Source organism: Podarcis melisellensis, assembly GCF_964234715.1.
Source record: "Podarcis melisellensis genome assembly, chromosome: 10".
In the NCBI taxonomy this organism is placed as follows: Eukaryota; Metazoa; Chordata; class Lepidosauria; order Squamata; family Lacertidae; genus Podarcis; species Podarcis melisellensis.
In genome coordinates, this window is record NC_138542.1 from 63,224,116 (window position 1) to 63,236,945 (window position 12,830).

The window sequence follows — 12,830 nt, forward strand, 5'->3', positions numbered from 1 at the left end:
TTTTATACGTGCCACACATTAAAATGCGGTTGTTTGGATTGAGGGTGAAGCTTGTGCACAGTTCTGACCTGATATCCTGGCACAACTGCACTGGCTGCCAATTAGTTGCCAGCCTCAATTCAAAGTGCAGGTTTTGACCTATAAAGCCTTAAATGGCTGACGACTGCAATACCTCAAGGACCGCCTCTCCCCATATGAACCGACCAGGACCCTGCATTCATCATCTGGGACTTTTCTTCATGTGCCTCCGCCCCAAGAGGTCTAGGGTGGTAACAAGAGGACTTTTCTGCAGTGGCTCCCTGTTTGTGGAATGCTCTCTCCAGAGACGCTCTTCTCGTGCTTTCATTGCATATATTTAGGCGCCAGGCAAAATCTTTCCTCTATAACCAAGCCTTTGGCCTTTAGCTATCTGTGGCTTTCTCGAAGTGGGTGGGATGTTTTAAATGTATTTCTTTTTCCTCTTGATTTCAAGGTATCTTATGGGCTGCGGGATTGTCTGTCTCTTTGTTTGGCTGGTTATAAATCCTTTTGGGTTGCTCTGAGCAAAATAAAGTGATTAATTAATTAATTAATTAATTTAAAAATACCCTTCAGTGGCTGATTCTCCATGTCACCATGAATTACACTTAACGGACCATTGAGCATGATGGTTTGCTTTGAATCACAGCCATCCCAAGATGCTATGAAGCAGGATTATTATACAGTGGTACCTCGGGTTAAGTACTTAATTCGTTCTGGAGGTCCGTCCTTAACCTGAAACTGTCCTTAACCTGAAGCACCACTTTAGCTAATGGGGCCTCCTGCTGCCGCTGCACCGCCAGAGCACTATTTCTGTTCTCATCCTGAAGGAAATTTCTTAACCTGAAGCACTATTTCTGGGTTAGCAGAGTCTGTAACCTGAAGTGTATGTAACCTGAAGCATATGTAACCCGAGGTACCACTGTATAAGGTCTGTTATTGGTGAAGTAGAAGCCAAACGCCTATGGTACCTTTGGTGCTGGCACTTGCCATTGGACACAAAGTGATACAGAAGCAATGCCAAGGTGTTTACAGACTCTGCCTTTCGTTGGTGATTTTATTTGCTTTATAAAATCAGGCCAGCTATTCCTTGCACTTTCTCTTGCACTCTCTGGGCTCCTCCAGACCACCTGTTCATTGAGCAGCTGTCTTGATTTGCTTCCACAAAATATATAGAAGTTAGAAAGCACCTAGTCTTTATTGCATATTTGTTCTGTTTTGTTTGCGGGGAGGTTATTCGTCAACGAGATGAACTTGTCCTGTATTCCTCCTGATTTGCTTGTATAGCATTTACACCTCTTTCTGCTAATGATTCATTCATGCCACACTTTTCAGTGCATTTCCCCATTACTTTCATAACTGGGAAAAGTCCGCTTCTTCCTGCATTGCAGCGGGTTGGACTAGATGACCCCTGGGGTCCCTTCCAACTCTACCATTCTATTCTATGATTCCCAAAAGTGAATTTGTTCTGCTTGGGTGGCAGAGTGCTTTGACCCATTTTAATTGCATAAACTACAAAGGGTGGTCGACTGCCTTTCACCAGAGGTATTTAAGCAGAGATTGCAATGCCACTTGTCAGGGTTTCTTTAGCGGCGATCCCTGCATTGCAGGGGGTTGGACTTGATGGCCCTTGGAGTCCCTCCTGACTATACAGTTCTACGATACCTACATTTCCCAATATATGCTTGAATCTCTCCTGCAAAATACTGGCCATCAGGAGGCACACTTTATTTCTTGCAATTTTTTCCTCCCACTTAGTTTCATTCAGTAAGAGGGTTTGGGAATGGACAAATAGTTGCAGAAGTAGACCTCTTCAGACATTTCTGTACAGTGGTACCTCACGTTACAGACACTTCAGGTTACAGACTCCGCTAAACCAGAAATAGTACCTTGGGTTAACAACTTTGCTTCAGGATGTGAACAGAAATCATGCAGCAGCAGCGGGAGGCCCCATTAGCTAAAGTGGTGCTTCAGGTTAAGAACAGTTTCAGTTACAGATAGGTTAAGAACAGTTTCAGGTTAAGAACTGTCCTCCAGAACGAATCAAGTTCTTAACCCGAGTTACCACTGTATTAGGTTTAAACTGGCTGCATTAAACTGAAATCACTGCACATTCTGGAACCCTGGTTTTCCACGGAGAGTGACCGAAATAGTGGAAAGGGGACAGAGACAGCGTATGCTTGCCAGCTCATGCGTTTACTTAACCCAAAGGGACGTGAGTGGTGCTGTGGTCTAAACCACTGAGCCTCTTGGGCTTGCTGATCAGGAGGTCGGCAGTTCGAATCCCCACAAGGGGGTGAGCTCCCGTTGCTCTGTCCCAGCTCCTGCCAAGCTAGGAGTTCGAACGCACGCCAGTGCAAGTAGATAAATAGGTACCACTGTGCTGGGAAGGTAAACGGTGTTTCCGTGTACTCTGGTTTCCATCACGGTGTCCTGTTGCGTCAGAAGTGGTTTATTCATGCTAGCTACATGACCCGGAAAGCTGTCTATGGACAAATGCCGGCTCCCTCAGCCTGAAAGCGAGATGAGCGCCGCAACCCCATAGTCGCCTTTGGCTGGACTTAACCATCCAGGGGTCCTTTACCTTTACCTTTACCTTTACCTTACTTAACCCTAACACAGAATGCCTGAAGAAGGCTAAACTATCTTGTGCTAACCAATCATCTCCCCCCCTCCATTTTGCTTGCATGTGAGAACTGGCAGATTAGTCTTTGAAAGTATCTTTCACAGGTGATTTCAATTTAATGCAGCCAGTTTCGTGCTTTAATAATTGTGGCTGAGGGGCTTGAGTAGATTGCAAAAGTGCTAATCCGGAAAAATATTATCCGATCATATGATGTATTTGCACGAGACATTTCTGTTTTAATAGCATCCCCTCCTGTTCCTGCCAAGGTGCCCCCATGCCCACGTGCGTCTTCTGGCATTGGTAGCCCTATCCAATAATTGATGGTCGTTTGTGCTTGAAAAGGGGCTTTCTGCAGAAATCAATGCAGTTTGCTTCCAAAATTAGGGTCAAACATTCTTGCCTAGGTCCCTAAGAAAACTCCCATAGCGTTTAGCTGGGATGCAGCCTGGAAGTTTGAGAGTAGTAGAGGAAAAGGGTTTGCTGCTTCAAATTGACATGGAAACAATGTGGGTTACCTAGGGCAAATTGGTACAATGAGAATGATCTATTAGGAATAAGGGTAGATGGGTCTGTGAATTTTGGTTTCTTTCAGTTTCTCATTTTTCCGATCTTAAATAGTTATCCACATTTCTGCAGAATTTTGTGGATTTTTTTCAAAAAAAATCCTCCGGAAAGTTATGCATGAGTTTCTCCTAATAAAACATTTTTTTTCTGTGTAGTTTAGACTAGCATTCAGATTTTGCAGTCTGTTTCCCCTAATATAAAACATTATTATATGCTACTTTCACTAATCTATGCATTTTAGTCACACTTAGTCCACAATATAGGCATTCCTCCCCCCAAAAATACACACTGAAATTTATATTGAAAAATTCAGAAAAGTGTGCCTTTCAGAGGATAGCTGTCTTTTGATTGGCATACAGTTCAAGAAGCGCGAATGAGGTGGTTTCTCATTAAAATGCGAACAAAACAAAACCTTGCCCCCATCCTTAGCAAGGAAGCAAATAAACGCCCCCTTGATGGTCACAGCAATTTGACCCGCATTACTGCAGCTTTTGCTGGAAATGTAGAGAAAGAAGGAGCCCTTGGCTGCACTTTGGGGCAGATATGGGCAGTGTTTTGAGTAGCACCATATGCTGGTGTCAGTCACCCCCTCGATTGTGCCAGCTCTGGGGCCACGAACACCCCCTTGCCGACTCCCTAGGGAGCCTTGGCTCTCAACTGTTGCCGGCCATTGCTCTTTTCTCCTTCGTGCCACCATTGTCAACTGGAGCCTCATTCAGGGAGGCAGCAGGGGGCAGCAGCTGGCAATGGGAGGAAGAGGGCGGAATCTAAATCAGCCTAATTTATGCCTCGTTGGCATTGACCCAAAGCTTCATGAATATCATAGCACTGTTAAAATGTTGCTCCTTTCTCGGAGCTGGGCACAGTTCAGCAACAGGCTGTGATGAAACTGAAGCGTCAAGCTGAGCCACAAGATAATTGAGAGACAGTGTGGTGTAGTGGTTAGAGTGCCAGGCCTAGGAGACCAGGGTTCAAATCCCCACTTGGCCATGTAGTTCTTTGCGATGCCCTGTCTCTACTGTTGGAGCCTGCTTCTCTACATATTTAAAAGAAGAATAAGACGCGGACAAATGCTGTTCTCCACATCAGGACCCCTACACCAAAGATACTTCTCCATATACTGAATGAAGCTGGACATCCTTCTGGGGACACCGGATTGGTGCTAGCCCAAATGACCCAACCAGTGTTATGCATCTGGAGACACTAAACATTAGGAAGAACTTCCTGACAGTAAGAGCTGTTTGACAGTGGAATTTGCTGCCAAGGAGTGTGGTGGAGTCTCCTTCTTTGGAGGTCTTTAAGCAGAGGCTTGACAACCATATGTCAGGAGTGCTCTGATGGTGTTTTCTGCTTGGCAGGGGGTTGGACTCGATGGCCCTTGTGGTCTCTTCCAACTCTATGATTCTATGATTCTATGACACCCTTGCCAATGTACATGTAGGAGACCCCACTGCAGCTTTTCCCAGCCTTTGGCTTCCAGGCATTCCAGGACTACAAATACCATTATCCTCAGTCAACATGCCCAATGAGAATTGTCATCCTGCAACATCTGCAGCCCCAAGGCTTGGAAAGGTTTCCCACATGGCTTCTGGTCTTCAAGAGCCACCATGCCTAATAGACTCGTGTAGATTTCTCTGTCTGTGTACTCTCCATGTGTTCTAGGGTCATGGAAGCAGCCAGTGTGGTGACTTCCAGATGTTATTGGACGATGACAGGGGCTATTGGGTTGTTGTTGTTGTTTTTGTTTTTATTATGTATTTTGTTTTATATCTTGATTTTATTCTGTGAACCTCCCTGAGCCCTCTGGGTATGGGGCGGTATATAAATTCAAATAATAATAATAATAATAATAATAATAATAATAATAGGCACCATATTGGTTCTCACTGATCTGGGACGAATGCAGTCATAGTTGCCTCCATGGGTAGAGCTCACTTGTGCAACTTGCCCCACATGAAAAATATGTTTGAGAGAATTTTTTTGGGGTAGGGGCACATGCATTATCTCCAAGACTCATTGCCAGTCATATAAATGGCAGGGGAACACATGTGACCTGAAGAATTTCATGCTCAAGTTAATTTCAAGTTAATTTGCTTTATTACGGACAACCAAAATTGGGTCTCAGGCGCTTCCTGAGTGAAACCTGGTGTGTGCCATAGAACAACTGCAGAGGCTGCTTGGTTATCTCCATATTTTGCTCAGGTCCCCAAGTTTGGTCGTAGGAAGGACTATAGCTCAGTGGAAGAGCCTCTGATTTGCATGCAGAAGGTCCCAGGTTCAAGCCCTGGTATCGCCAGGTAGGGCAGGGTATGTCCCTAGTCTGAAATCCCAGAGAACTGCTGCCCATCGGTGTAGACCAGGGGTAGGCAACCTAAGGCCCGGGGGCCAGATGCGGCCTATTCGCCGCCTCAATCTGGCCCGTGGACGGTCCAGGATTCAGCGTGTTTTTACATGAGTAGAATGTGTGCTTTTATTTAAAATGCATCTCTGCATTATTTGTGGGGCATAGGAATTTGTTCATTCCCCCCCCCCAAAAAAAGATAGTCCGGCCCACTACATGGTCTGAGGGACGGTGGACCGGCCCACGGCTGAAAAAGGTTGCTGACCCCTGGTGTAGACAGTACTGAGCCAGGTCCTATGCGAAATACTTAGTGTAAACAGCAGCTGAGTAATGTCACGAGTCAGATGTGGTCCACAGCTGCATTTTGCCGAACACCGCTGTTTGCGTCCAAGAAAATCCTTGGAGAAGCCGTGCACTTTTTTCATTGGGAAATTGGCCCCTAGGAGGCAAAGTAGGGAGTCACTGTGACCTTCTGGTCCCCTCCTTCCATTTCTTCCAAAAGCAAAACATCTCCCCTTCTCAGCTCCTGACCTCCTTCCTCCACCTCCTCCCGCCCGGCCACTTTGTTATTCCACCGAAGAGTAAACAGTAGATGTTACGCGAGGGTCTTAAAGCTGCGCTCCAAGCACACAATGCTTTTGGGCATGCTCTGTGTGCAGGTCCCTGGCAGCCATAAATTAATTAAAAGTAGAGAGGAACCGTCGTCGGGGAAAAGCAAGCGTCTTTTCCCTCCCTCCCCGCCAATCTTTGTCCCCAGCTTTCCTTTCATTCTCTGTGGGTAAATAGCTAATTCCTTTGTTCCTTGCTGCACCATTTCATTTCTGCCATCATTGTCCTCATTGTTCTCTGGAACAGGAGGGGTCTGGGCCAGGAGCAGCCAAGGTCTTGGCTAATGACGGGAAGTCTTTAAAGTTTGCGCTGCATTTCATCTTCTCTGTGGGAGTTTTAGGACGCATCCAGTGTTTGATCCCCACCGTGCAACTTTGCTTCTAGTTAATTAACAGATCCCCATTACACTCTCTCATCTGCAAGCGCATGGGAGGCCTATCAGGAGGTAATTCAAGGCCAGTCTGAATGATGGCAGGAATTAGAGAAATCGCTTGTTTCGGGGGGGTTAACGTTCAGGAAGAAAGCCTTCCCCTTTGCCGAGGTCTAATTGAAATGTTGTATTCTGCTGTAACCCATTTGGGGTCTATTATTTTTCCTCCCCCCCTCACTTTCTTGCTGCCCTTTGTGACAACTGGAAAGGTGGTGCTCAGAAGACAGTGAGATTCTCTCTCTCTCTCTCTCTCTCTCTCTCTGCACATATGTATTGATTTTTTTTTTTTTTTTGTGAGGACGTGCAGCCAAGCCAGTGGTGAGCATAGTTGACATTTACGGCCAGGTTAGAAATAAGAGTCATGGTTAAGTGTTGATGAATAAATAAAAATTAAAAAATAATAATAAAATAATAATCAGGCATATAATCCTATCCAATCCTACCCCCTGCAATGCAGGAATATGCAGCTGTCCTGTTCGAGGATCGAACCTGCAACCCTGGCATTATCAGCACCACACTCTAACCAAGTGAGCTATCCAGCTGCTTCTAAAAATATGGTTTCCTCATACTTACAACTTAATGTTGCGACACAGGAATTGCTGATCACTATATGTATCAGCAGTAAGTAAAGGTAAAGGTACCGATACCCTGATCATTAGGTCCAGTTGCGGACGACTCTAGGGTTGCGGCGCTCATCTTGCTCTATAGGCCGAGAGAGTTGGCATTTGTCCACAGACAGCTTCTGGGTCATGTGGCTAGCAGGACTAAGCTCCTTCTGGCGAACCAGAGCAGTGCACGGAAACGCCATTTACCTTCCCGCCGGAATGGTACCTATTTATCTACTTACACTTTGACGTGCTTTCAAACTGCTAGGTTGGCAGGAGCGGGGACCGAACAAGGGGAGCTCATCCCGTCATGGGGATTTGAACCGCCGACCTTCTGATCGGCAAGCCCTAGGCTCTGTGGTTTAGACCAGCATGCATATAGGGTTCAGCCTAACAGCACAATCCTATACATTTATATTCAGAAGTAAACCCAGAAAAGTGTATATAGGATTACCTTGCTTGCTTATCCCTTCACTTTTTCTTGCTTTAATGGGTATGTTTCCATCAGTGTGTTTCTTCTGGTTTAGGCTGATAGCCACAATAGCTATCTTCTCCCTCCACTGTTGGAGGCAGTATGCCTCTGAATGCCCCTCGCTAGAAATCTCAAGTGCGGAGATTTGCACCCAGGTCCCACTTGCAAGCATCCCACAGACATCTGACTGGCCAATATGCTGAATGTGATGGACCATTGCCCTGATGCAACACAGCTCTTCCTCTGTTCTTATGTACACATTTTAAAATATTTAATGTTTTTGTATTTCAAAATATTTTGCAGTGGCAAGCTGGAAAGAAGGTTGTGTCCTGCAAATTAGGGTGGGATTTCTTCTAACTGGGGTCAAAATGTTCCCCCTTCCCCTGAAACCATTCTAAAATAAGTAGGGGGAAAAGGAGAATGCAGCACATTTTCAAAAAGATCCTCAAATCCTCCCATTTTCTCATACAGCTCCTTTATGTGGGCTGCAGAAGAACCCACCTCTGTGTGTGCAAATTTCACTGCCACCTGTGGGGCTGCGCAGCTAAATATGGCAAACGGCAGGAGCCCAACCTTGTACTGACTTTGAGTCTCTCCGAGTTTCCCCTGCTATTTCCGCCCCCTCCAGTTCTTCCCTCTTTCCCTCCTTCTCCCCCACCCCACGAGCAATGACCCCCTTTAACTAATGAATTAGGAACCGCTCCTGCAATTGCAATCCTCAGTTCGACACTTGGCATTGAGAAGCAAACCAGGGCTATTTAGCTCAGCGTTAAATGGTCCGCCACATTAACCCCCTGGCACGCTGAGCTATTAGGTTGTTTTACTGTTGTTAAAGTTGCATTTGTTAGGTGGCGTCTCACTGCCCTTCTTAGCATTGTGGGAGAGCTTGCTATCTGTGGCATTTATGCCAGCTGTGGGGCGTGCAGGTGAGACCGCCATGTGGCACCCTCCTTTTGAGAGTAGAGCAACTTAAGAGCCCAACTTTTTAGTTGAACCAGGGTGGTAATTGGGGTGTGTGGTCTTTCTATCAAGAGGTGAACAAGATGGAGCTCACACGTTGCACATGACATTCCTGGCCCACTTCCGCCCTGGTCAGCTGACACACCTGATAGAATTCTCCAACCCAAATGTGTGTTCATTCTTCCTTCAAAAGGCCAGCGGAAATGATCAAGGGCCTATGAGGAAAGGTTACAGCATTTGGGACTTTTCACTTTGAAGAAAAGGCAAGCGAGTGGCAACATGATAGACGTTTATAAAATTATACACGACGCGGAGGAAGTGGACAGAAAAAAAAGCTTTACTCAGTTTCTCTCTCTCTTTTTAAAGATGATCTTTATTGAATTTTTAGTTACATACTATACATACACATACATTAAGTTTCACATTTGTTCTTGCTCTCCCGAGCTGACTTCCTTCTTCTGGCTTTTTCATGTCGCCTTTAACTTTTCGCATTGTCTTTGTCCATTATATATATATAATTGTTCTTCTTCAATTTTTTCCATAAAATGTCTGTAAACAAATAAATCTCAGGGTGATGAAACATAAAAAAGAATAGGGAGAATTTATGTTATATAGAGCAAAGACGATGTGAAATAGGGAAACCAATAGAACTAAAATAAACCTCCTAATGGGAAAACACAAAAAAATTATTGGATAATAATATCAAAATGAATTAAAAATGTATATTAGGACTATTGTTGAACAATATTTGTAAATGAATATAGACAGGCAACAAAAATTGTATATACTCAGTTTCTCATAACACTAGAATTCATGGAAGATTTGGGACAGATAAAAGAAAGTTAATCTTCACACATCATATGGAATTCACTCCCATAAGACCTGTCCTCCAACATTCTCCATTGAAAAGAAGGATGTCCTATTTAATAATAATAATAATAATAATAATAATAATAATAATAATAATAATAATTTATTGATCCTGCCCATCTGACTGGGTTGCCCCAGCCCCAGCTTCCAACATATATAAAAAAATAATAAAACTTTAAACATTAAAAAACTTCCCTATACAGGGCTGGCTTCAAATGTCTTCTGAAGGTGGCATAGTTATTTAACCTCCTTGGTTTGGGGGTCGCATAAATCCCTCCAACATTTCTCTGATGAAAATAGGGAAGTCCCAGAATTAATGTGAGACATTCCAGAATTAAATCAGAAACTGGGAGTCTTCTGTAAATCTGGGACTGTCCCTGGAAAATAGGGTTTGATAAAAGGCAGCGATGGCTGCCACCATAGATGGCTTGAAAAGTGATTTAGAGAAATAAGGGGTCACTGGCTACTAGCCACAATAGCAATGTTCTCTCTTCACTGTTGGAGGCAATTTGGCTTTGAATGCTGGTTAAAGGTAAAGGTAAAGGGATCCCTGACCATTAGGTCCAGTCGCGGATGACTCTGGGGTTGTGGCGCTCATCTTGCTTTTTTGGCTGAGGGAGCCGGCGTACAGCTTCCGGGTCATGTGGCCAGCATGACTAAGCTGCTTCTGGTGAACCAGAGCAGAGCACGGAAACGCCATTTACCTTCCCGCTGGAGCGGGACCTATTTATCTACTTGCACTTTGATGTGCTTTTGAACTGCTAGGTTGGCAGGAGCAGGGACCGAGCAACAGGAGCTCACCTCGTCGTGGGGATTCAAACTGCCGACCTTCTGATCGGCAAGCCCTAGGCTCAGTGGTTTAACCCACAGTGCCACCTGTGCTGGTTGCTGGGAATCAAAAGCAGGGAGAGCACTGTTGTGCTCAGGTCCTGCTTGAGGAGAAGGAATATTTAACACTCCCACTGAAATCACTGTCACATACACAAAGGTGGGAAACTGTGTTTCTGGAAAAGCATGGTTTGGGGATCATTCATGGACTGTGAGATCATGAGAAAAGACAATGGGAAATGGTCCGCAAGGGCAAAGAGGGTTCTGCCCCACCAAGCTCAGTCTGCCAATCGGGGGTGGCTCCACCTGCTATTGGCTGTGGCTTCACCTATCATTGGCTCTGCCTCCTATTGGCCTCCCTGCCTTCTGCCCAACCTGTCACAATGGAGACCAGCCACCACTGAAAATGCTTATGCGCGTTCCGACACAACCATTCCGCCGCTGACCAATTTATTATCCAGAACTCCGTTGCCAGATGACACGGCGTGAGCAAATGTAAACAACTAGTTCCCATTCACTTGAAAAGCCAAATTGGGATGGAAGAACACAAAGGAGCCTCAGCTCCAATGATAACGAAGAACACGACTTTGAAGTTGTAGCTAAATTGCATTCTCTCGTCCTTCTGCTGCCCCCTGTGAAAACTCGGCAAAATTGGCCCAGCAGCGATTAGTCCATAATTCTGTATGTTCAAATAGCTTTTGGTTATTACAAAGCAGGAAATTTCAAAAGGCCAATAGGCTGACATTTAAAAACTGGTCGTAGGGCAATTGTGGGAGGACCTTCATAAGAAAGCTAAATATGTGTTTCATAAGCCTGTTGTTGCTGAGCCAGGATATTTCAATAATGCAAGAAAGGGACTGATTCCTCCGTCACTCCTCAAGAATCTCTGGTCCGCTGGGTCCAGGCTGTGGCTTCGGCCTAACCATGATGGTGGGGTCTTGGTTGTCCTCCAGTGCTGCTGGAATGAGGCATCAATTTTGACATTCTAAGAACCCAGAAACCCATAATCCCTGATCCATGCTGATTGGGAATGATGGCACCTGCAGTTTAAAATGCCTGGATTTTCCCAGGTTGGGATAAAGCTCTACTACCCTTCTAGACCCAAGATATACCTCTAGCTCCTCCTTGTACATTTTATGTTCCTACCAGTAGGTTTGTACATCTGTGCTCTTCCTTTCTCCCTCCTCCCATCTCTTGTTTTTCACCTCTTCCTGAAAGATGGTTGCAGTGCTGTTCGCGTGATTCATCTTTTGGTGGGGCAAGTCATGCCCCCCCTTGTGGGTCATGGGGCCCAGCGGTTCAATACCAGGGGGCTGGAGAACCCAGTATCCTGCTCTTTTGCAACCATACAGGTTCTCTCTATATTAGTGCTCTGTAAATAAATTATGCTTAAAAGGGGTGGGGGAAGTAGCTGTGGAGTTCGGGGCGGGGGGGGAGTGGGAGATGCATTTCAGCTTCTGGATTCTTCTAAGCGAAGGCTTAGCTCTGAGTAATCAAAATTGCTTTGGTTGGGCGCGGAGGCATTAAAAGCCTTGTCCACTAATTGAGAGAAGCGGCTCCGGCGATGCAGCCTTGCCCTCTCGTTAGGCGAACTCGCAAGTTCTATTTGTCATCATTGCTTGCCCGTCTTAATCTAACAGTACTGCTGGTGCAAATTAATGGTAATTTGTTATGACACACTGTGTCCTTCGAGTGGAACAACAATATGGAACTAATACCGCTCCTCTCATAGCCCCTTGCCAGCTCCCTCCATCTCTCCCCACCCCGGATCTCGCCCACTGCTGAAGACATCATCCTGACTTAGCCTTCAAGCTGCTCTCTGCTAAAAGGGGTGTCAGGATATGTTATAGCTTGACTGACAGAGACTACCCAGTGCACTTCCACTGACACGTTCTAAAGGGATGTGCAGCTAGCTCCAGGGCTAGCCTTTTCCAAGCACCTAGTTGCTATTTCTAATATAGATATAGGGGCTTTCCCCCCAGCTGGAATGGTGTTCTGGTACCTCTCAGCTGTGTGGGTCTCCAAAGTGGGGGGAGAGACCCGACCAGCCTCTGGAAAGTCCTGCTGTGCCTCCGGCTCATGAGGAGACCCTCCCCAGAGCCGGAAGGGGACACCCTCTATGGCAGTGGTGGCCAAACTTGGCCCTCCAGCTGTTTTGGGACTACAACTCCCATCATCCCTAGCTAACAGGACCAGTGGTCAGGGGTGATGGGAATTGTAGTCCCAAAACAGCTGGAGGGCCAAGTTTGGCCACCACTGCTCTACAGGCTCTGGAGAGTGAGGGTCTCATCATGAGCCAGGGCTTTGTTGAGGCTCTTCAACCTCACAGGCAAAGCCGCACCTCAGCTGAGCAAGTCCCAGTGATGCTCCAGCTCACATGAGCTGGAGAGGCGAGGTGGTGGTGGGCTTGTTAAGCTGCTCAGATATGGGGAGGAAGGCTCCCCATACCTTAGCTGAGCAGCATCAACAAGTCTCTGGCTGGTGAAGAGACACCCCCCCCCAAGCCT

General features: G+C 45.9%; 1 protein-coding gene across 3 annotated transcripts in view; it reads left to right on the forward strand.

Annotated features, from left to right (window-relative positions):
* The window catches only part of SOX5 (SRY-box transcription factor 5), a 749,551-nt gene that overhangs the window by 172,870 nt on the left and 563,851 nt on the right, over nt 1-12,830 (forward strand). Inside the window, exon 1 of one of the 3 annotated variants that reach the window (XM_081926960.1) lies at nt 10,802-11,004. The exons of the other annotated variants lie outside the window; for them this stretch is intronic. The gene's annotated coding sequence lies outside the window, so the exon portion shown is untranslated. Of the gene's footprint in view, nt 1-10,801; nt 11,005-12,830 lie in introns of those variants that run through there. 3 annotated transcript variants of the gene reach the window in all.